Here is a 25,439-nt window from a genome sequence, read left to right on the forward strand (position 1 = left end):
CGTGTGTGTCTGGAAGTAGCTCGCTGGGAGCAGGGGGCTAAGCTGTGGAGAGAAGGGAAAAGAGACCTTGAGTTTGAGGCTGTTGAGTTGCAGCCTGGGCTCTGATACTTGCTGGTGACCATGAGCAACTTACTTAACCTCTCTGCTCTATTTTCTTACCTGCAAAACAGAGATCTGCGCCCCCTGACTGAGCAGCTGGAGGAGTGGGATGGACTGAATTGTGTTTCCCTAAAGTCCCCATGTCTGAAGCCCTACCTGGGAATTAGACTCCCAGTCTAACTGTATTTTCAGACGGGGCTTTTAAAGAGGTAATTAAAGTAATTAAATGAAGTCACGCGAGTGGGGCCATAATCTGCTACGAGGGCTGTGTTTGTACAAGGAGGAAAAGACATGGGGATGCTGCACAGGGAAAAGGCCATGGGAGGGCACAGCAAGGAGGCACCAGCCGCAAGTCAATGAGAGTGGCCCCAGGAGATTCCAGCCTCGCTCACACGTTGATCTAGGACTTCCAACCTCCACGCCTACAATTGTGCAAAAATACATTTTTGTTACTGAAACCGCCCAGTCTGTGCTCCTTTGTCACGGCAGCCCCTGACCCGTATTTTCCCACCAGCACCAAGCAGCGCTCCAGTTCTCACTGGACACTGACTGGATGTCCCACAGATTTCACTCTGTTCTCACATTGTCTATCCAGAGATAGCCTTAGATCCCCTAGGTTAAGGCTCAGTCCCGTACGACCACCCACCCCGCCCCCACGCCATCCTGTTCAGACACCAGTTTGCATGTCCAGGCTGGACCTGTGCTTCTGACCGACTGGCCAGAAAGCCAAGTTTCCCAAGACACCTGCCTTGCATTCATTTAATTTGTTAGAGTGGTTCACAGAACTCAGACAAACAGCTTATTTATGGTGTTACTGGTTCTGAGAAAGGATACCACTCAAGAACAGCCAGACGGAAGAGACGCACAGGGCCAAGTATGTGGAAAGGGGCACAGAACTTCCATGCCCCCCCCCCCCCGGGTCTCCAACGAAATCACCAACTCAGAAGCTCTCCAAGTCTTGTCCTTTTGTGCTTTTATGGAGGATTTCATTATATAGGTACACTTGATTAAATCACTGGCTATTGGGTGATTGAACTGGAGGTCTTGGGGGTGGAGGGCTGAAGTGCCAACCATCTAATCTTGTTCGGTTTCTCTGACAACCAGCCCCCATCTTTTGGGGCTTTCCAAAAGATACCACGTTAAAGTAAACTCTCAGGTGTGGTTGAAAGGGGCTTGAAATGGAGAATAAAAGGATGCTCCCTTTACCTTGTAGCTCTTATCACGTAGGAAATCCCAAGGGCTTTAGGAGATCTGTGCCAAAAAAGGTGATGAATGAAGATCAAATATGTATTTCTTACTATAAGTCACAATATCACACAGCCCTAGCAAACAAATACAGAGGATAACTCAGATAGGATCTGAAAGTGTTAGGAAAGTCTTAAGTGCTGATTGCCTATCAGGCAGGCAGGTGGCATGGAAATCTACATCCGGTTGTGTTTGTAGCAAGTCTGGACCACCCTGCCCCCCCGCCACCACCTTTTTAAATTGTCCAAGCCAGCGTTTCTTAAAAATATATTTGAAGAAACATTAGTTCCAGGATGAGACATGAATAGATGTGATGATGGCTAACAGGGGGGAGGAGGTTTTGTGATCAAATAAAGCTTAGTAATGGCAGATTCAATATATTTAAATAAACTTCTTTGCTCTAGGACTGCCCAGGGATCTTTAAAGATTCATTTACTTTAGAGAGAGAATGAGTGAGTGTGGGGCAGGGTGGGGTGTTAGAGGGAGAAGGAGGGAGACAGTCTCAAGCAGACTCCCCTGCTGAGCATGGAGCCGTGGGGGGCTCGATCTCACAACACCGAGATCATGACCTGAGTCAAAATCAGGAGTCGGAGACTCAACCTCCTGAGCCACCCAGGCACCCCTAAAGCAGCAGATTTTAATCAGCTGTGTATAGAATAATCACACGTACACTTAGAAAGTCTCTTTCCACCCCCTGCCCACCTCAAGATTCCGATCCAGTGCGGGTGGCCGATAGACTTTAACACAGGCTCGTTTGAAAGCTGCTGCATTTGAGAGACTAGATGTGACTGTCTGGCTTCTGTGTTCTAGACTTTTCCAGGGCCCACATTTAAATCTTCTTTTTAAATACCTCTAATACCTCATTTTCGTAGTTTCCCCTTGACCAAAAAGTCATGGTGCCCTCTTTGCAAGTGTGTGGTCGTGACACATGAGACATCCCAGTCTCATCCTAGAACCCAAGGAGGGACATGTAGCGAGGGTTGCATCTGGGGGACTGATCACACGTCTTGGCCAAGCCTCTTGCAGCAGTAACCTTGGAGAGCTTTCCCTCCAAGTCCCATGGGCCTGGGCAAAGTGTGGACGCAACCAGGCTGGACTGAAAAACATGTTAAAATTGTGCTCTGTGCGTGGTGTTTCTTGTGTGGGAGTTACATGGAGCTGAGCTGGGGTTCTGAGTCTCGTGACATTTCTAACTATTGACTGTTTCTCAGACTCTATTTCTGCTTTAGGAAGTGATTTGAAAGCTCATTGTTAAGCAGCTTTGAAATGACTCTCTCTAAATTCTCGACACTTAGCGGGGTGGTCTTCTGTCTTTGTCCTCAAGATCCTCAGGATGCTACTTTGACCCCCAAATATTCAGCAGTGAAGTCAGTTTCCATCTAACGTGCTGACCAGAAGAGGTTATTTTACTCAGTTGGTATGCCTGCTCCTGTGCTCCAAGGAGAGGTTTCCACGAAACTAGGAATGTGGAAGATGAAGCCTGAGACACACGGCCATCATTCTTTTCTCTAACTTGGTACAGACAAGGGATGGAAGCCTCAAGAATCTTTGCAGACTTGGACCAGAATCACCGTCTTAGGGAAGGTTGTATTTAATACATGGTGCTATCCTGAAAATGACATTCAGATCTGGCAGGGAGAGGAAGGAGAAGAGTCCAAAAAAAAAAAAAAAAAAAAAATCAGTGCCTGTTGCAGAATTCCATATGCGAGTCATGTGGCATTTTCTTTTTGAAATAAATGAATTTCAGCACACAGAATGTTAGAGGAGTGTTTGTGTTTTATCTCTTTTTAGAAGATCAGACATTGTATTAACTTACTCCTAGTGCTGGAACATAGTCCCGGGAGGAGCACATTAAAAGGACAGGTTTAAAGAAAGCGTGCTGGTGTCCTCACGGTCTTGCCCTGTTGTTGAGATCACTCCAGCAGCCTGCTCCCTCTCCCAGCGGGCCGCCTTCCCCTTCCTCTGCTCTCTTCGGGGAGGGAGGCAGGCTCAGAGCCTGACCACCTGTGGAGCTCATGGAGTAACTTCACAAAGCACTGCTCCCTGTTGGAGGAGAGTTTCTGTTTTTCTTTAATGCTTGAACCTTTCCCGGCCGGGGCACCCTTGTCCCAGGCGGACTGCAGGGCGCTTCTCCAGATGGATCCCGGAGACCCTCTCCTGGACTGCGAACCCTTTAATCACCGTGCTGGTGATATGTCACCATAGCTCACCTGGAAACAGAAGCAGCCCAGAGACCTGGCACCAACAGAGGAAGAGGACAGATCGACTTTGTGCAGGTGAAGTCAGGGGCGGCCGGGAGAGGGCTTGAACCCCAAATAATGGACCTACTTCTGCTCCTGCCTTTATTAGATTTGTGAAGAGCGTTATCCAGAGGTCAGATGACTATTTGGCTGTTTTTCTCCACCTGAAGGAAATAATGATGTTCTTCCTAAAGTCCCTTTAATTTCAGTGAGAGGTGAGTAGAGATTAACCTAAATGCATCCACCTACTGCCTACCAGGCGAAGGAGCAGATAGCCTCCAGGGCACCGGGAAGATGCCCTGACAACTGGGGAGGCCAACCAACTGCGGGTAAGGATCAGGTCAGCTAACCCACTGGAGGACGCCGAGTGGCTGATCAACACGAGAAAACCCAGTTTGAGGGCCAGCTGAAGTGACTGGCATCCCAGCGGCGGCCAGGATGTGGGCCTTCCTCAGACCGGCAGTCTCCATGCTGAAGCTGGGTGCCTGCTGGCAGACGCCGGGGGCCGTGCGGGGGTGGTGTCAAAGTGAACCGCTGGGAATGTACACTGCCTCGGTGGCTGGACGTGAAGACGAGCAGTGCGGGTGACCTGCACGGGTGGATACAAATAAGGAACCTTATGAGACTGTCCCCCGTCAGTAGGTCAAACCAGCAGGACTTAGCGCGGTTGAAGTTCGGTTGATCTATGACTTGGAGACATGGGGTTTCTTATCATGTACATGCTTATGGATGTGCACTTGTACTTGTCAGGTAGACTGCACATTTGCAAAGAGGCATATTCCTTTGGAAAAACAACTGGGATACTTATAGGGGTTGTATCTCTAATCTTACAATGACAGTGAATCAAAAAAAGATTCCTTTATTCCCCGATCGGACAATTCTTTGTTGGAGAGATTTCTTCTGCTATGTTGTGTACCTTGCTAGTGACTGAATCTTAGATTTCCTGGAATGAGAGCATGCCTGTGTCTGTGAAGCTTTCTGTTGACTTCGTGTCCTGTGATTGAGGATCTGTGTGTCCATTCCTGTCGATGACTGCAGGTTTGCTTTTCAGGGTGTGGATGGCCCTGGGCCTCTGTCCCCGGTTTGGTGAAGTCTGTGCTCTGGTTTATTCTCATGGCCCTCCTGCTGCTGATCTAGGAGTCCCTGTGAAAGGCTTCTTGCTGGGTGTTATGTCATTCTGTCTTAGCTCTGAGTCTTAAAGCCTCTTGAGTCTTAACAACCTACAATTAATAACATTGAAAATAGTCCTGAATGTTGCCTGCAAGTTCCTACCACGTCTGCCTCCTTCCTATCTCTCCAGGCCTGTGTTTCCTTCCTCTCTCTGTGCTCAGTGACCTTATTACAGTCATTTATGTGTGCTGTTTCTTCCTCCCACAGGACCTTGGCACACGCTGTTTCTCTACCTACAGCTCTCATGTCCTACTCTCCTTGTCTTTGCCTACTTGATCTCCCTGCTTGATCCGCTTGCACACTCCCTCAGTCCTCCGATGCTGTACTATCAAATCACCATGAGCATTTCCTTGATGGCTCTTATAAGTATTACAGATACCTGGGTACTCATTGATTACAGTCTATACTCCAGATCCACTCTTTCTAAATCGATCAGGTAGAGTATGTGATACGTCATGGATTCTTCATCAGTATTTGGTGACTTATTGAATGGATATGAGCCAGCAGAAGGCTAAGGATAATTGAGATCAAATGTGTACCATGGGCAAAGGGAAGAAGAGTCTGTAGTAAGAAAGATGTGGGGTCAATATAGTCAGACTTCACTTGTGCAGTACAGATGGGGGTTGAATCAAATGGATGCCCTTGGAGACCACTTCTGTCCTGAGGTAGTGGAATTTGGGGTCTCACTGTTGTCCTGGCCAAGCACAGAGCCCACTCTAGTTAAGAATGCAGATCCTGCCTCTTTCATAAAATTTGTCTTCTGGCTCCACTTTTTAAAAATTTTCTCACCATGTTTTCTATACCTGGAGTAAATTCCTGACCTGTGTCTAGGAAGTATTTCCCCACCTTATTTCCTTGTCCTTTGCCCACCACATTTTATGCCCTTCATGGGCTTCTCTGGTGACTTTTCTCTGAGTCTTCAGTCAGCCCGTTTTGGCTTTTTCAACTGTTTCTCCTCCCCTCTCATTTTCCAGGTGTTACCCAAGAAAAACAGAGGCTGTAGAGTGTGAGTGGTTAAGAAGGGGGTTTTTATTGGGCTCCTTGGAAAAATGGCCCATTCTAGGTCAGGGTAGGAAATGAACAGGATGAGCCTGAAAATATCAACTCCTATAAAAGGATTTGGTTGTAACCCTAAAGGGAAGAAGCTCCTACTGGCCAAAGATGAGGCAAATTGAGCATCTCTCCCTAAAAAATTACCAACAGATTGAAATGCGTGATGTATGTTACAATCCATGCTGATGATAAAAATTTGAGGCAGTAAAACCACAAGTTCATAATGCTACTCAAAAAAGAGGGCGGGAACCCCTTATAGGTCACCTTTGGACAAATCTTTATTTTGAAGACCAGTAAGCGAATGAAGAACAGCAAGCATTTATCCAAATTTTCTCTACAAATGGTTCCTCAGGCAGCACAGTAGTGCAAGAAGGGAAGCTTCTCTTTCTGGAAATTTCTAGAAACTTTTAATTTAATAAATGGTGAGTGCTGATAGAATTAAAGTATGATCCCCTAATGAATTAGTGAAGCTAAGCATCGAGCATCAATGGCTGTCAGCATCACAAGATGACTACCAGACATTTGTCTGAGGGAAGTAACAATAGCATAAAGGAAGTAAATATATCTGTCCATCCATTAGTAGTCAGCCCTGAAGCTGATCAAGCCCTAAATCTAACCATTAGTTTACTAATATGTAGGGGACAGAGGAACATGTTAAATGACACCTCAGAATAGCACTCGGTAAAATTTGGATTCTGAGACACTCTTCGTGAAGCAACTTGGTTTCTTCAATGAAAAATTGTGAGAAGAATAGTGAAAAGAAAACTCTGGAATGAGAGATTTAAGACGCCCCCCTTCAACAAAGCACAACATGGGGACTTTATTTGAATCCTGATTCAAACTGTGACTGTGACCATGACTGACATAATGTAGAATGACTATTATGCTTTTGGTTTTAAAAGTCTTTTTCTTTCAGAGACACGTATTATATTGACATGATCACAGATGAAATAATGTGACGTCTGGGATAGGCTTCAAAATAATCTGGATGAAAGTGTGTTATTTATCTGTTGTAAAATGAATTACCCCAAAATGTAACAGCTTAAGACAAGAAATGTTTGTTATTTCACACATTTTCTGAGGGTCAGGAACCTGAGAGTGGCCCGGCTGGATGGTCCTGGGTCAGAGTCTCTCATAAGGTTGCATGCAGGATCCTGGCTAAGGGCCACAGTCATCTGAAGACTTGACTAGGTTGGAAGATCTAGTTGTAAGCTCATTTATGTGGCTGTTGGGAAGAGATCTCAGTTCCTTGATAGCTATTGGTTGGAAGATTCAGTGTCTTACCATGTGGGCAACTCCATAGGGCTGTTCCCATCAAAGTGGTTGCTCTCCCTAGAGTGAATTATCCAATAGGGATTGGGAAAGCAACCATAACAGAAGCCATAGTGTCATTTGCAAGCTCACCTTACAAGTGGCTTATGATCACTGCTGTATTCTCTTGGTCATAGAGACTAACTCTGTATCACAGAGCCACAACCCTCGGTGGGCCTCACACAAGGGTGTAAATATCAGGAGGGGAGGATTGTTGGAGGCCATCTTGGAGGCTGGCTCCCCTAAGGGAGATGGAAGAGGGTAGTAGTGGGATATTGATAAAATAAGATTCACCATGAGTTGGTAACTGAAGTTTTCTATAACAAAAAGATTTTTGGGGGGAGGGGGGTTGGTGACAATATATATTTTAAAGACAGGATGCTTGGATTTAAATCTCAGCCCTGCCATTCATTAGCTGGGAGATCTTGTCAAGTTGATGTGAACCATCTGAAACTGTTTCTCCATTTATAAAAGGAGGGTAATGAGAATGCTGTATCTTTGGGGCTTGTTGTAAGGCTTGAAGGACACACCACTTGTGAGTGCTCAAGCCAAGGCTGGTACACAGAAAGCGCCCAATAAATACCAGTTATCGACAGTGTTATCTTTTCTTCTGTCACAGGCATTCTTTCCACTAGACCTCAAACCATTCACAGGACCACCTATTTTCTAGAAATCCTTTACTCTCACTTTTTAGAGGCACATTTTGATTTTCTCTGGGGAAAGCTGCCATTTGTTTCTTATCTCCTCTCTACATGTGTTTGCCTGTCAGTATGCTGCAGAGTAAAGCCCTTGCTCACTGTGGAAGTGTGTGTGTGTGTGTGTGTGTGTGTGTGTGTGTGTGTGTATTTGGACACGTCTTTGCTTCCCCTGCTGTGTCAGGCACATTGAGAATGTGAACTAAGCCAGTGAAGGGCTACACCTCGCCCACAAGCTCCTTATACATCCGTTCTTCTCTGTCCCAAATCCCCCTCCTTCCTCCTCTCAGTGAAATCCCTCTGTCTGTACCAAAACCGTTTGGTAGAGTTTAGGTGGGACTTTCCCCAGATCTTGCCACTGCAACCTCAAGTTCGGAAAATGGGCACATGGGCACATGATCCAGACCTGGGTAAGCCAACGGTCTCATTCTCTGGTCACCCGATGAGCGCAGGCCCAACCACATACCTGGGCAGGGCTAGTCAGAGTGTTTCTGGGGGCTTTTCTGATAGAAATATTGTGGAAATTGGTCTAGTTTAGAGGTATCAGATTTAGCAAAACAAAAAACGAACAGGGCACCCACTTAACTTCGAATTTCAGATAAACATGGGATACATTTCCAACATGGCGGCTTATCTGAAATTCAAAGTTGATTGGGCATTCTGATTTTATCTGGCAGCGTTGGCTCTGGCCACTGGGCAGGCTGAGCCAGGTACACGTGACACTACTGATGTAGGCAGCTTTGTGGTCAAGAGCCCGCTGGCAGAATAAAGCCAAGTGATTCCAGGCAAGAGACACAGAGAAATCCAGCCTGGAATGTGTCACTGAGCCATTGCTCCCAGTTGTCCCCCAATAGGAGCCAATGACTTTGCTTTCGCTACAGATAGACTTTTAGTGGTTTTCTGTTTTTGTTCTCAGAATTTCAGTTTGGGTACTCGAGTAGTCTCAAAAACACCGTGCCGTCCGTGTCCTAGTGGTAACACCTAGTCTTTATTGACTGCTTGATATATGTGCGGGGCTGTTCTAAGCTCTTGGTCTACATTATCTCATTAAATTCTCATTGTAACCCTGCATGGTATAAATGAAGAAATTATTGACCTAGGAACTTTCTGTGAAGTTGCTATGCTGGTATTACTATAAGCATATGCATTGTGACACTATAATGTGTGTACAAATGTACAAATATGTTGACCATAGTAATGTCTGAAACAATAAGACAGTAAAAAATTAAACTTTCATCAGTAGGGGACTGGTCAAATGTTGATACATCCCTTAAAAAAAAAAATCACAGGGCCATGCAGAGTATTTGTTTATTCGCTGACTTGAATGAGAATGGATTCTTCCATTCAGACAATTAAATTTGATATCCATATGTAATTAATTTGGCGAAATAGAGGTCACTGAAACAGATATGTTTTAATTGAGTACAAGTTTTATAAAACTATGAAAATCTTCCAAGTGATTATGCCAAGAAAGTTCTCATTTAGTCGTCCCTGGGGTCCCGCATCTTTGCCAGGCTGTCCCAGAAATGAGTGTTGCTGTCACTGAGTGGATGAGCGGGGGTTGGGTCAGGGGACATCCTTCACCTCCTTCCCCACCCTCCCGGACCATGACTCCAGATGTGTGTTCCTGGCATCTACCACCTTCCAGTCCGGGCTGTAGCTTTGCATCTGTGTCCTCCTGACCCTGACTGTGAGGGGATGGCTTGATGGAGAAGAGCCCTCCGCCTCCCCAGGACTGCCTCTGCATTCCGTTCCCCCTGGATGCGGGCTCTATATACACATGTCTTCAGAGTCAAAGCTTCCACAGAGCTTGGCACCGTGCTCGGAATGAACTGAAACTGTGACTTCTGTCTGCTCTTGTCACTGAACTGATGAAAGCATTCTTCCTCCAAGAAGCAGATTTGAATCAAATCAAGGTCTTCCTAAAGTTTATAGAGGATGAACTTGGACCTTCAGAAATGTCCAAAAGATGTGAATGAGGGGTAGGGCCTACTGTTGAGACACATACTGTTGCAGAGTTGAGACACAAAGTGGGCATATCTGTCCTGGTAGCATTTGGGCTGTGGCTTCGCTCTGTCTCTCAGAGGGGCCCAGAGCACGTTCCCTCCAATGCCTGACGGAGAGGACAATGATCTCACAGGCTCTAGCTGTGAGTCTTCTGGGACACAGCCTTGCCCCGCCATGGACAGCTTTGGTGGAGGCACCTGTCCCACTGGAGGTATTTTCCCATCCTAGAGACGCACCAGCTGTGGGCTCGTCGCCGCTGTCTCACCTGGTATAAGTAGCACCTTTGCCATCAAAATGACGTTGTCATGAACGTAACCACCTGGTGTGAAACAGTGTTGGTTGTTCACATCCAGGAGATCGTCCCGGTCTCTAGTTTGGTGTCAGCACAAAACAGCTGCTGCCTTCAGACACTTCAGTTTGTTACAGACGACACGGAGGAGAAAGCGGGCCTGGCCCAAAGTTCTCTCCGTGTCTGTACTTTCTCCCCCAAATTGCAAACATCTGGGCCTGCTCTTTAATACCGCCAGCCTCTTGGGCCATTCTATTGTCATGTTTGAGAAGGACCACATCACTGTCTCCTTCCCCCACTGGAATCAAATGCCAGACTGATGCCGCAGAGCCCGGACCATGAAGCGTGTGCCCTTCCTGTAAATTGTGTTGACTGGGCACTGCCCTAGGTCACTGGTGTGTGTGTGTAACCCCCAAAGACGCAGTCAGGTTCAGCCAGGGGAGCCTGGGAGGATGATCCCAGGGTTGGCATTGCCAGGGTGTGGTCAGGAGGAATTACATCTGTGTTTACACTAATCATCATGTGCCCTAGCTTCTACCCTAGTCGGGTCAGAAGAAGGTATGGACGCCTTCTGGGTCTCTGGCCAACGGGCCTCTGCACTTTGTGTTTGCAAAGGGGACCACAGGGCTCTCTGCCATCAGAATGAGACAGACACTTGTCTGTTTGGGCTCACTTAATTGACACAGGCCATTTCCCTATTTGAGAAGGCAAGTGGGAGCGTGTCTATTACTAATAGAGCTGGCAGTGGGAGGGCCTATACAGGGCTTGTTTAGTTTGTTTAGTTTTTATCTGGCAGCCTTGGCTCTGGCCGCTGGGCAGGTTGAGCCAGGTACACATGACACTAGTTTGTTAGTAAACATGTCCCTTAAGCCACTGGACGGCACGGTGCTAAGTAGTTATAAAGTCAAGTGTGTCTGATGAAGGCCTGCACTGTCGCTCTTGCCCAGGATTCTGGGTTCCCGGCCCCGGGGGGTAGAGGGGTGCTGGGTGTGAACATGCAGGGAGACACACGGGAGGCATGCAGAGCCCCCTGTACCTGCTCCACTCACATGCATGACTTTGTTCCAGGGGACTGCGTTTGCTAGTTACACATTCAAAAGTAAAATTACTACAAATCTCAAGCCAGGGATAGTGAAGCATGAAACCAAGCCCGGGGCCCTCCTGAGCACGGGGCCCTGGCTGACTGCACAGGCCACACAGCCCAGGCAGCCAGCCCTGAATGGGATTGCGACTTTGCCCCCCAGACTCTAGATGCTCTCTGCAGGCTGGACTATGTCCGGGTTGTGGAGAGCTGTGTTCTGAGTGTTCGGAGGGACTGTGTGGCACAGGGGTTCAGGGATGGGGCTCAGCATTTGTAGACTCCCTCTCCTCATACTTCCTCGCCCACCTTGGGCAAACATAACACCTTTCGGAGACTCGATTGGCTCTTACATCAAACAGGATCCCAATGGTACTTTTTAAGGATGTTAGGAGGACCAGGCGAGGTGATGCACGAGAGGCCCACAGCGTCCGGCATACGGTTGTCCTTCGGCCAGTGTTGGCCACTGTTGGAGGACTTGGGTGAGAATTTCTGAAAGCCTTCCCATGGCTGGGATGCTGCTGTGACCATCCTCCACACCTAGTGGGTATAAAATTCAGGTCGGCTGAATGCCAGTGACCAGGTTGAGGATTGTGGACGGGGGCAGGGGCCGTTAGCCTTGCCCCCCCACCCCCGACAGCCTCCCAGCCAGGACCACCAGCTCTGTGGATGGGGGATGGTTTTGTCTCCCGATGTCCACTTTTCCCTTCAGTCCCCTGCTTCTAATTGGGAGGACTCAAGCATTCGTTATAATTATGTCGACAGGAGAAAACATGATTGCTGTTATCACGGAGAGCCCTATCAGTGTGGACTCAACCAAATCAAATGCCAGTGGAGGGAGAGGGTTATTTCTCCAGGCCCTTCTGCTGGCCTGGACGTTGTGACTGTTGTGTGGAGATAAGCAGCCGTGCTGGGGCTGCTGGCACTCGGGCGCTCCCCGTTATCTCCCCAGACATTAAGCTGTGCTAATTGCTTTGGAAGCCAGGCCTCTTCCTGGGCAGTGGCATATGCTGCCTGAGTGCGCGAAGCAGAGATAAAAAGCCACCCTCCTCCTCCTTTGCTGAAGTTTAATAATAAAATGGAACTGTCCCCATTTCCAATAAATTGTTTATTTTAATTCAGGAAAAAATAATGGAAACGGGCCACCTTCTGGCACACGGTTGGGGTGCGTCTTCCTGGCTCGAGCTGTCTTAAACCTTCGGTTCTCTGGAGCAGGCTCTGGAAGGCACTCGGGTCTCAGTGTCATGAAATCAACCACGTGTCTTCCTCCGTATAATAAAATCTGGCCCTCACAGGGCAATAGAAGTCATTTTCCAAGGCCTGTGTTAGACTGTAAAGCTGCAAAGCAGAAATTTGGCTTAGAATGTATTGGAGGTATAAAGTTTTGTAGGATTTTTTTCCACATATTTTAGTGAATATGAAATTGACACGATCTCCCATTTCTCTGCCATCCCTGTTTTTCTGATGACTTCTTTCCCGTCCTCTCAGCAAGAGGTCAGCCCAATATGCCTTGTGTTAAGAGAGTGATCAAGGTCCCGGTGAAGGCAGCGTCTTAGGGTGTTGAGAGAGGGTGGGAGGCAGCACTGGAATTCAGGCTTGCTGGCTTCTGTCTGCTGCTCCGAGGTCTGCTGCGTCCTTACTCTCCCACCACTGTGCAGCCACGTTCCAATCCCCATGTCACCGGGAGCGAAACTGAGGCCCGAGAGCCAAAGCTACTTGCCTCAGGTTCTCATAGCTGGTAAATAGCATAACCAGAAACTAGGACTCAGTCTCAGTGTCCTACTTCAGTTGTTTTTTTTTTTTCTTCCAGAGTCCATGGAGTATAATAGCAATAGCTTACGTACAACAATTATAATGTGATGGCATCAGATAGGACACATTTTGAACCTCAGAGCCACCACAACTGAGAGCAGAGGAGCAGAAGAACGTATTGATGGAGAGGCTGCAGAGTGGTGGGCCAGGCCCCTTCCTTCTCTACCCTTGGAGTGTACATCCTTAGGGTTCCTCCTTGGCAGATCACTCCATGTCATGAACAGTGAAAGCAGGGGGTGTTCAATGCATGCAGTGAAATGCTTTACTCTGTTGGCAGGAGCACAGAACAGTAAACCACTTGATGTGGTGCAGTGATTAGAAAGGGATGGGGGGTGAACCTGGGTGGCTCAGTGGGTTAAAGCCTGTGCCTTCAGCTCAGGTCATGATCCCAGGGTCCTGGGATCAAGCTCCGCATCGGACTACCTGCTCAGTGGGGAGCCTGCTTCCTCCTCTCTCTCTCTCTCTCTGCCTCCCTCTCTGCCTACTTGTAATCTGTCAAACAAGTTAAAAAAATAATAATAATAAAAAAAAAGAAAGGGATTGGGGGATGGGGATATAGAGGATCCTTGTAATCCAGGGCTGGGGCTTTGGAGGCATTGTCCTGGCCAGGGTCCTTGGGATGGTTGTAGTCATCAAGGTCCTTTCCTTTCAGTTAAGTGGCCCAAATCCAGCTAGATCTGAGTGGGCAAAGGAGCAAATTTATTGGCTCACTTACCTGAAAAAGCTGGGCATGCTTGGTTCTAGGAGCTCCAACCATGCGGTCATGATACTGTCTTGCCCCCTCCATTATGTTCTCTGTTACCTTGGCCATTACCTTTATTCAGGGAGCCCTTCCTGTCCAGTGGCTTGATGGCTGTTGGCAGCCCCAGGCTTCTTCCCTACCTCTCGTAGAGAATCTCAGTGGAGAGAGAGTTTTCTTCTCCACATTTTGGTAGAGGGACTGGGTCATATGCCCATGCCTGATGGTGCCTTGTAGGATTTGGGATGGAATTCACAAATTGGTCAAGCCTGATAAATGGGCTTGCCCCTTGGTCTGGGAGGAGGAAGAGAGTTATTAGCCTCACTCAAACCATAGGAATGATGAGGTGCTAGAGGAGAAGGAAAATCAGAAGAAGGGGAATGGGTGTTAAACAGGCAAAAATCACACATATCCACTGTGTACAAGCCTTAGAGTTTCCTCCGACTCATCCTTGGTCAATGGCTTGGTGAGAAGGAAGGACGCCTCTAGCCTGAGTCTCTCCAGGTGAGTTCTGTCCATTAGAACTTGAAGTGATGATGGAGAACATCTCTGATCTTCACTCTCCAGTGCAATAGCCGTCAGACACGGGGCTACTGAGCACCTGAAATGTGGCTGAAGGATGAAGCAACTTTTTTCATTTTATGTAAAATGTCGATGGCTACGTTTAGCTCATGGCTGCCATAGGGTACAGGGCAGCTCTTGGTGGAACCCCATCTCTGGAGATGGTTCCCCGAAGCCAAGGCCCTGGTTTTGTGTAAGACAAGAGGTGGGCCGAAGGTTAAACACAGCCTGGAAGACCAGGGTGATGGAGCAGATTTGGTCCAGGTGTGGTGGAGGAGAAAACAGAGTCTGGACATGAGGGAGAGGAGAGGGAAAGAAAGAGAGAGAGTGTGTCCTTCATCTGTGATGGCATTTGGAACCCCTTAACCTGGGGACATATTTTTCCCATGTATTCTAGAGACCAGATTTGTCCCAGGAAGAAATAAAATCAGAACTGACTTTGTTATAAAATTGAGTCGAGGGGAACTCCATGGCACGTTATTGCGTTTTCCTCTAAGTGTCCGGCAATAAAAGCAACCGTTGCCTGAAGGCTTCTTTCTGCACATGACACATGGATTAAAAGACAAATTAAATGGGGTTGCTATGTTATTAATAAAAAACAATACTGTGTAAACTTATGTGGCTGAGCACAATTAAATGCAGTTGACAGAAATGACATCAGATGAATAGAATGAACTTGGTCAAGGCAGGGTCTGGCCACAGCAATGTGAACCTGGGGCTCTTTAAAGTCCAGCCTCCCCGCAGGCTGCATGATGGGCATGTCACAATGTCCTGTGGGGTGTGTGGGATCTGCCCTGAGGTGCCTGCATAGCCTTCCTGGTGGTAGTTACTTGCCCATGGGTCAGGTCTCCAAAGGTGGAGATTCTTGGAGAAGGCAGACTGATCTGGTTTGATCCCCTCCCACCCACCTGCAGCCAGGATACCTGGGCATCCTTGGATTTAGTATATGTGCTGCTGAAGCGAGCACAGCATCCTTGGATTTAATTAACTGTCTGGGTTTGTTCACCAAGTGCTCATGAAGGACATGCCATATGCTCAGCATCCTGCTGGGGCTTGGACATCCAGCAGGAAGAGCAGAGGAGTGTAAGGCTTGGTTCCCAGCTGTGTGGTTTTCCTGGGTCCCTGGCCATTGGCATTTTTCTCCCCCATGGTTCAAGCCTACTGACTCAGATAGTCACCTGTAGACTCTGCTGTAGTCCAGGTGTAGAGATGAAGAGCTCCTGGCCAGTGCCTGGCTTACAAAGTATTAAAAAACAAACAAACAAAAAAGTAGCAGGTGTATAGGAGAAAGAAGGAGGCATTAGAATGGGTGAAGCAGACCTGGGGTGGAACCTGGGCCAGGCAGCTAGGAGATGTGTGAACTGAGGTGCAGGGCTGAGCCTCACTCTTTCCATCTGCAAAGTGGGTTGATGGAACCTTACAAGGTTATTGTGAGGACACAATTGCATAATATTTGCTAGGGACCTAACATGAAGCAGGTTTCCATAACCGTGGCTGCTCTGGTGAGCATGAGGGCATGATCGCTGTGAGGGAGGGGTGGACCCAGGAAGGGGTCTTGGGGGAACATGAATATTCCCTGTGTGGGCAGCCAACTTCAAATCCAGTCTTGATTCATGTTAGGTCTGGTTGTCATTAAAGCTGAATCACTGTGAGGAGCCCACCAAAACTTTCCAGTCCAGTTTGCCAGCAAACCTGTAGCCCACCCACCCCCATGACCAGTGTGGTTCCTGCTACTCCCTAAGGAGAGCCTGGGAGAGAAGCATCTTGGAACCATTGGCCATGTCCAAGGATTGATCTCTCTATTCTTAGTCCACAGTCAATTTTGGGGTTCTAAGGCAGACACATCATAAGTAGGTGTCACCATGCCGATAGAATGTTTGGGGTGTTGATGGGCACCAGGGCATGGAAGAGAAAGAAAGCCATTCCAGAGCCAGGAAATCACCAGCCAGCATTTTCCATGAGCAACCCTTCCTGTCCCTCTCCCTCCTCGTGACTCCTCTGTCCAGTTTCTCCAGCAGACAAGGGCGTGGATGCCTTTGACGAGAGAGAAATTCATTTCCGTAGAAGAGAAGTGGTTTTGGAATAGGGCAGTTAGAAAGTAATGCCAAGCAGCTGTGCCACTGTGGACATGAGCTTTGGGTCAGTGGACATCCCACTGGCTCATGTGTCCCTGGGCACATGCCTAGACCACTCTTGCCTCTTTGCTGAGAAGCAGAAATGTAATGGGCTCCACAGTTACTTCCCTTTGCTGCCTTTACTCTCCAACTCATGCTGGGCTTCTGTGGAACCAACTAGGAAGATGGCCCCGGGAGATGTCTCTGAAGAGATTTGTTCCATTTTGCATATCACATGAAGCTCTTCTGAGTTCTAGCCTGTGTCCCCCTTGCCATAATCACAAGTCTTACCTTGTGATCCAATTTTTTAAATTAACATATAATGTATTATTTGTTTCCGGGGTACAGGTCTGTGACTCATCAGTCTTACACAATTCACAGCACTCACCATAGCACATACCCTCCCCAAAGTCCATCACCCAGCCACCCCATCCCTCCCATTCTCCTCCTCTCCAGCAGTCCTCAGTTTGTTTCCTGAGATTAAGAGTCTCTTATGATTTGTCTCCCTCTCTGTTTTCATCTTGTTTCATTTTTCCTTCCTTTCCCCTATGATCCTCTGTCTTGTTTCTCAATTCCTCTTATCAGTGAGATCGTGTGAGAATTGTCTTTCTCTGATTGACTTCTTTCGCTTAGCATAATACCCTCTATGATATATATATATATATATATATATATATATATATATATTCCACATCTTCTTCATCCATTCATCTGTTGATGGACATTTAGGTTCTTTCCGTAGTTTGGCTATTGCGGACATTGCTGCCATAGACATTTGGGTGCACGTGCCCCTTCAGATCACTACATTTATATCTTTAGGGTAAATACCCAATAGCACAATTGCTGGATCATAGGGTAGCTCTATTTTCAACTTTTTGAGGAACCTCTGTACTGTTTTCCGAGTGGCTGCACCAGATGGCATTCCTACCAACAGTGTAGGAGGGTTTCCTTTTTCCACATCCTCTCCAACACCTGTCGTTTCCTTACTTGTTAATTTTAGCCATTCTGAGTGGTGTGAGGTGGTATCTCACTGTGGTTTTGATTTGTATTTCCCTGATGCCAAGTGATGTGGAACACTTTTTCATGTGTCTGTTGGCCATTTGGATGTCTTCTTTGCAGAAATGTCTGTTCACCTCTTCTGCCCATTTCTTGATTGGATTCTTTGTTCTTTGGGTGTTGAGTTTGATAACTTCTTTACAGATTTTGGATACCTTTATCTGGTATTTCATTTGCAAATATCTTCTCCCATTCTGTGGGTTGTCCTTTGGTTTTATTAAGTGTTTCCTTTGCTGTGCAAAAGCTTTTGATCTTGATGAAGTCCCAATAGTTCATTTTTGCCCTTGCTTCCCTTGCCTTTGGTGATGTTTCTAGGGAGAAGTTGCTGCAGCTGAGGTCAAAGAGGTTGCTGCCTATGTTCTCCTCAAGGATTTTGATGGATTCCTGTCTCACACTGAGGTCTTTCTTCCATTTTGAGTCTATTTTTGTGTGTGGTGTAAGGAAATGGTCCAGCTTCATTCTTCTGCATTCTTCTGGCTGTCCAATTTTCCCATACCACTTGTTGAAGAGACTGTCTTTCTTCCATTGGACATTCTTTCCTGCTTTATTGAAGATTAGTTGACCATAGAGTTGAGGGGCCATTTCTGGGCTGTCTGTTCTGTTCCATTGATCTATGTGTCTATTTTTGTGCCAGTACCATACTGTCTTGATGACAGCTTTGTAATAGAGCTTGAAGTCTGGAATTGTGATGATCCCAGCTTTGGTTTTCTTTTTCAACATTCCTCTGGCTATTCAGGGTATTTTCTGGTTCCATATAAGTTTTAGGATTATTTGTTCCATTTCTTTGAAAAAAGTTGATGGTATTTTGATAAGGATTGCATTAAATGTGTAGATTGCTCTAGGTAGCATGGACATTTTCACAATATTTGTTCTTCCAATCCATGAGCATGGAACATTTTTCCATTTCATTGTGTCTTCCTCAGTTTCTTTCATGAGTATTTTATATTTTCTGAGTACAGGTTCTTTGCCTCTTTGGTTAGATTTATTCCTAGGTATCGTATGGGTTTGGGTGAAATTGTAAACGGGATCAACTCTTTCTTCTGTCTTGTTGTTGGTGTGTAGAAATGCAACTGATTTTTGTGCATTGATTTTATATCCTGATACTTTACTGAATTCCTGTATGAGTTCTTGCAGTTTTGGGGTGCAGTCTTTTGGGTTTTCCACATAAAGTATCATATCATCTATAAAGAGTGAGAGTTTGACTTCTTCTTTGCTGATCTGGACACATTTTATTTCTTTTTGTTGTCTGATTGCTAAGGCTAGAATGTCTAGTACTACATTGAATAGCAGTGGTGATAATGGACATCTCTGCCATGTTCCTGACCTTAGGGGTGAAGCTTTCAGCTTTTCTCCATTGAGAATGATATTCGCTGTAGGTTTTACATAGATGGCTTTGATGATATTGAGGTATGTACCCTCTATCTCTATACTGTGAAGAGTTTTTTTTTTAACATTTTATTTATTTGACAGAGAGAGACACAGAGAGAGAGGGAACACAAACAGAGGGAGTGGGAGAGGGAGAACGAGGCTCCCCACTGAGCAGGGAGCCCGATGGCAGGGCTCGATCCCAGGACTGTAGGATCATGACCTGAGCCAAAGGCAGACACCCAACAACTGAGCCACCCAGGTGCCCCCTGTGAAGAGTTTTGATCAAGAAAAGATGCTGTACTTTGTCAAATGCCTTTTCAGCATCTATTGAGAATATCATACAGTTTTGTTCTTCCTTTAATAATATATTGTATCACATTAATTGATTTGTGGATGTTGAACCAACCTTGCAGCCCAGAAATAAATCCCGCTCGGTCATGGTGAATAATCCTTTAATGTACTGTTGGATCCTATTGGCCAGTATTTTGGTGAGCATTTTTGCATCCATGTTCATCAGGGATATTGGTCTGTAGTTCTCCTTTTTGATGGGGTCTTTGTCTGGCTTTGGGATTAAGGTAATGCTGGCCTCATAAAATGAGTTTGGAAGTTTTCCTTCCATTTATATTTTTTGGAACAGTTTCAAGAAAATAGGTATTAATTCTTTTTTAAATGTTTGGTAGAAGCCGTCTGGCCCTGGGCTCTTTTTTGTTGGGAGATTTTTGATGACTGCTTCAATCTCCTTACTGGTTATGGGTCTGTTCAGGTTTCCTATTTCTTCCTGGTTCAGTTTTAGTTGTTTATATGTCTTGAGGAATGCATCTATTTCTTCCAGATTGTCTAATTTGCTGGCATATAGTTGCTCATAATATGTTCTTATAATTGTTTGTATTTCTTTGGTGTGGGTTGTGATCTCTCCTCTTTCATTCCTGAGTTTATTACTTTGAGTCCTTTCTCTTTTCTTTTTGATAAGTCTGGCCAGGGGTTTATCAATCTTATTCTTTCAAAGACCCAGCTCCTAGTTTCCTTGACATGTTCTGCTCTTTTGGTTTCTATTTCGTTGATTTGTGCTCTGATCTTTATTATTTTTCTTCTTCTGATAGGTTTAGGCTTTACTTGCTGTACTTTCTCCAGCTCCTTTAGGTGTAGGGTTGGGTTGTGTATTTGAGACCTTGCTTGTTTCTTGAGAAAGCCTCGTATTGCTATATACTTTGCTTTAGGACCACCTTTGCTGCATCCCAAAGATTTTGAACAGTTGTGTTTTCATTTTCATTTGTCTTCATGAATTTTTTAAAATTCTTATTTAATTTCCTGGTTGACCCACTCATTCTTTAATAGGATGCTCTTTAGCTTCCATGTATTTGAGTTCTTTCCAACTTTCCTCTTGTGGTTGAGTTCTAGTTTCAAAGCATTGTGGTCTGAAAATATGCATGGAATGATCTCAATCTTTTGGTACCAGTTGAGATCTGATTTGTGACCCAGGATGTGACCAATTCTGGAGAATGTTCCATGTGCTCTAGAGAAGAATGTGTATTCTGTTGCTTTGGGATGGAATGTTCTGAATATATCTGTGATGTCCATCTGGTCCAGTGTGTCATTTAAAGCCTTTATTTCCTTGTTGATATTTTGCTTAGATGATCTGTCCCATTTCAGTAAAGGGGGTGTTAATGTCCCCTACAATTATTGTATTATTGTCGATGTGTTTCTTTGATTTTGTTATTAATTGGTTTATATAGTTGGCTGCTCCCATATTAGGGGCATAGATATTTAAAATTGTTAGATCTTCTTGTTGGACAGAGCCTTTGAGTATGATACAGTGTCTTTCCTCATCTCTTATTGTAGTCTTTGGCTTAAAATCTAGTTTGTCTGATATAAGGATTGCCACCCCAGCTTTCTTTTGATGTCCATTAGCATGATAAATTGATTTCCACCCCTCGCCTTAAATCTGGAGGTGTCTTTGGGTGTAAAATGAGTTTCTTGCAGACAGCATATTGATGTGTCTTGATTTTTTATCCATTCTGATACCCTGTGTCTTTTGATTGGGGCATTCAGCCAATTTACATTCAGGGTAACTGTTGAAAGATATGAAATTAGTGCCATTGTATTGCCTGTATGGTGACTGTTACTGTATATTGTCTCTGTTCGTTTCTGGTCTATGTTACTTTTAGGATCTCTTTTTGCTTAAAGGACCTCTTTCAATATTTCCTATAGGGCTGTTTGCAAATTCTTTTAGTCTTTGTTTGTCCTGGTAGCTTTTTATTTCTCCTTCTATTTTCAATGACAGCCTATCTGGATATAATATTCTTGGCTGCATATTTTCCTCATTTAGTGCTCATGCAGTCCTTTCTGGCCTTCCAGGTCTCTGTGGATAGATCTGCTGCCAATCTAATATTTCTACCATTGTAGGTTACAGACTTCTTGTCCTGAGCTGCTTCCAGGATTTTCTCTTTGTCTCTGAGACTTGTAAGTTTTACTATTAGGTGACGGGGTGTTGACCTATTTTTATTGATTTTGAGGGAGATTCTCTGTCCCTGCTGGATTTTGATAACTGTTTCCTTCTGCAAATTAGGGAAGTTCTCCTTTATAACTTGCCCCAATATACCATCTGCCCCTCTCTCTCTTTCATCTTCTTCTGGGATCCCAATCATTCTAAGATTGTTTTGTCTTATGCTATTACTTATCTCTTGAATTCTCCCCTCTTGATCCAGTAGTTGTTTATTTCTCTGCTTCTTTATTCTCCATCACTTAGTCATCTGTATCACTAATTCTGTCTTTTGCCTCATTTATCCTAGCAGTAAGAGCCTCCATTTTTTATTGCACCTTATTAGTAGCTTTTTAAAATTTCAACTTGGTTAGATTTTAGTTCTTTTATTTCCCCAGAAAGGATCCTTTAGCATCTTCTATGCTTTTTTCAAGCCCAGCTAGTAGCTTTATAATCGTCATTCTGAACTCTACTTCCAACATCTTACTAATGTCCATACAGATTATGTCCCTAGGGTACTACCTCTTGTTCTTTCTTTCTTTTTCTTTTTCTTTTTTTTTTTTGAGGTGAGTTTTTCTGCCTTGTCATTTTGTCCAGAGAAGAATAGATGAATGAGAGAACAAAATGCTAAAAGGGTAACAATAACCCCAGAAAAATATACACTAAACAAATTAGAAGAGACCCGAAACCGGGGGAAAAAGAGAAGAAAAAGAAAAAAAAATATGATCAGGCTATTGAACAGAACAGAGCCAAACACTTGATTTTGGGTGTATTTTGGTCTGTTAGAAGAAACTGCTTCTCAAAAGTTTAAAGAAAGAAAAACATGCACACACACACACACAAACACACACACACACACACATATACATATATACAAAAAAATGGAGAAATATATTGAAAGAAGTTGCTGTGGCTGATATCGAAGAGATTACTGCCTATGTTCTCCTCTAGTATTCTGATGGATTCTTGTCTCACGTTGAGGTCTTTTATCCATTTTGAGTTTATTTTTGTGTACGGTGTAAGAGAATGGCCGAGTTTCATTCTTCTACATATAGCTGTCCAGTTTTCCCAGCACCATTTATTGAAGAGACTGTCTTTTTTCCACTGTATATTTTTTCCTGTTTTGTCGAAGATTATTTGACCATAGAGTTGAGGGTCCATATCTGGGCTCTCTACTCTGTTCCACTGATCTGTGTGTCTGTTTTTATGCCAGTACCATGCTGTCTTGGTGATCACAGCTTTGTAGTAAAGCTTGAAATCAGGTAATGTGATGCCCCCAGTTTTATTTTTGTTTTTCAACATTTCCTTAGCGATTCGGGGTCTCCTCTGGTTCCATACAAATTTCTGGATTATTTGCTCCAGCTCTTTGAAAAATACCGGTGGAATTTTGATCGGAATGGCATTAAAAGTATAGGTGGCTCTAGGTAGTATAGACATTTTAACAATGTTTATTCTTACGATCCAAGAGCATGGAATGGTCTCCAAAGGCAAAGGAAACAAAAGCGAAAATAAACTTTTGGGACTTCATCAAAATCAAAAGCTTCTGCACAGCAAAGGAAACAGTCAACAAAACAAAGAGGCAACCCACAGAATGGGAGAAGATATTTGCAAATGACAGTACAGACAAAAGATTGATATCCAGGATCTATAAAGAACTCCTCAAACTCAACATACACAAAACAGACAATCATATCAAAAAATGGGCAGAAGATATGAACAGGCACTTCTCCAATGAAGACATACAAATGGCTATCAGACACATGAAAAAATGTTCATCATCACTAGCTATCAGGGAGATTCAAATTAAAACCACATTGAGATACCACCTTACACCAGTTAGAATGGCCAAAATTAGCAAGACAGGAAACAACATGTGTTGGAGGGGATGTGGAGAAAGGGGAACCCTTTTACACTGTTGGTGGGAATGCAAGTTGGTGCAGCCACTTTGGAGAACAGTGTGGCAATTCCTCAAGAAATTAAAAATAGAGCTTCCCTATGACCCTGCAATTGCACTACTGGGTATTTACCCCAAAGATACAGATGCAGTGAAAAGAAGGGCCATCTGTACCCCAATGTTTATAGCAGCAATGGCCATGGTCGCCAAACTGTGGAAAGAACCAAGATGCCCTTCAACGGACGAATGGATAAGGAAGATGTGGTCCATATACACAAAGGAGTATTATGCCTCCATCAGAAAGGATGAATACCCAACTTTTGTATCAACATGGACGGGACTGGAAGAGATTATGCTGAGTGAAATAAGTCAAGCAGAGAGAGTCAATTATCATATGGTTTCACTTATATGCGGAGCCTAACAAATAGCATGGAGGACAAGGGGAGTTAGAGAGGAGAAGGGAGTTGGGGGAAAATGGAAGGGGAGGTGAACCATGAGAGACTATGGACTCTGAAAAACAATCTGAGGGTTTTGAAGGGGCTGGGGGTGGGAGGTTGGGGGAACCAGGTGGTGGGTATTGGAGAGGGCATGGATTGCATGGAGCACTGGGTGTGGTGCAAAAACAAGGAATACTGTTATGCTGAAAAAAAAATTATAAAAAAAAAAGAAAAAAGAAAAAAACCCAAATAACAGTGGCAAGCAAAATAAATTAATTTTTAGTTTTTAAAAATTTAAAAAAATGGGTAAATATGATGAATGAATTGAACATGATTGTAAAGATGAAAAATAGAAAAGATTTTTAAAAAACAAATTGATAAGTTGAAAAAGAAAAATAGTAAAAAAAAAAAAAAAAAAGAAAGAAAAAAAAGAAAAAAAGGAGTGAATGTGATCAGGCAGGAGACCAGAACAAAGCCATATACTAAATTTAGGGTGTATTTTGGTCTGTTAGAAGAAACTGTATCCCAAAATTTTAAAGAAAGAAAAACTTATATGTATATAAATAATAAGTTTAAATACAATGAAGGGATAGAATATGACTATAAAAAATTAAAAAAATATTTAAAAAATGATATTGATAAGATGTTAGTTAAAATAGGAAAGAGGGAAAAATTTTTAAAACTAGAATAAGAAAAAATAAATTAAAAAAAATTTAATTTTGAAAGGCTATAGAATCATGAGGAAAAAAGCCATAAATTCTATGTGCTATATTCCTGTATTCTGAAGTTTTGCAGTTCTCGTTGATCAGTAAACTTGGTCTTGGCTGGATGGTCTTGCTGATCTTCTGTGGGAGGGACCTATTGCCGTGATTCTCAAATATCTTTGCCCGAGATGGAATTGTGCCGCCCTTGCTGGGGGCCGGGCTAAGTAATCTGCTTAGGTTTGTTCTCCGGAGTTTTTGTTCCCTGAACTCTAGCTCTGGAGGACGGGAATGAAAATGGCAGCCTCCCAATCTCCCGCCCGGAGGAGTCAAGAGCTCGGGGCCCCACTCCTCAGAGCACCCTTGGAGAAAAGCAGTCAATCCCTCCTGTCTCCCTGGTCTCTGGCCACACTCCAAGCTCACTTGGCCTGTGACTGGGCTTTCCCATCTCTGGCGCACAGCCCTGTTTGGAGTCTCCAGCTGATTCCTGCTGCGTGCTCCCGCACCACTCCTCCCAGAGGAGGAAGGAGGGGGTCTTCCTGGACCTGCCACTTATGGGGTCCCTGCTCAAAGAGCAGTGGTCCAACTGTGCCTTGGATCATGGTTTAAGGTAACGCCAAGCTGAGAGCCCACTGCTCGGCTCAGTCTCTGCTGCAGGCTTCCCTGCTCTGATACCTGGTAGCTCTGCCACAGACACCCCCACTCTTTCTGTGACCCCGCGGGACCTGAGACCACACTGTCCCAGCAAGGGTTCCACCCCCCACTTAGCCACTGGAGTGATGTCCCTCAGTGGAGCAGACTTATAAATGTTCCGATTTTGTGCTCCATTGCTCTCTCACTTGCCAGGAGCTGGCTGGCAGAGGCTCCCTCCCCCTGTGGTCTGTCTTTCCAAATATTGCCTTGGATTCACTTCTCTGCACATCCTACCTTCCAGAATGTGGTTGCTTTTCGTTCCTGGAATTGCTGCTCTTCTCTTCAATCTCCTGTTGAGTTTGTAGGTGTTCAGAATGGTGTGATAACTATCTAGCTGAATTCCTGGGACCAGATGAAATTTAGGTCTACTCCTCTGCCATCTTGCTCCCTTGTGATCC

The 25,439-nt window shown here is 44.9% G+C and overlaps 1 protein-coding gene across 2 annotated transcripts in view; it reads left to right on the forward strand.

Moving 5' to 3' along the window:
* CACNA2D3 (calcium voltage-gated channel auxiliary subunit alpha2delta 3) overlaps window positions 1–25,439 on the forward strand; it is an 857,887-nt gene that overhangs the window by 429,823 nt on the left and 402,625 nt on the right. The gene's annotated exons all lie outside the window — the stretch shown is intronic.

This window comes from Lontra canadensis, unplaced genomic scaffold (assembly GCF_010015895.1).
Source record: "Lontra canadensis isolate GAN:19392208 unplaced genomic scaffold, GSC_riverotter_1.0 scaffold35, whole genome shotgun sequence".
Classification (NCBI taxonomy): Eukaryota; Metazoa; Chordata; class Mammalia; order Carnivora; family Mustelidae; genus Lontra; species Lontra canadensis.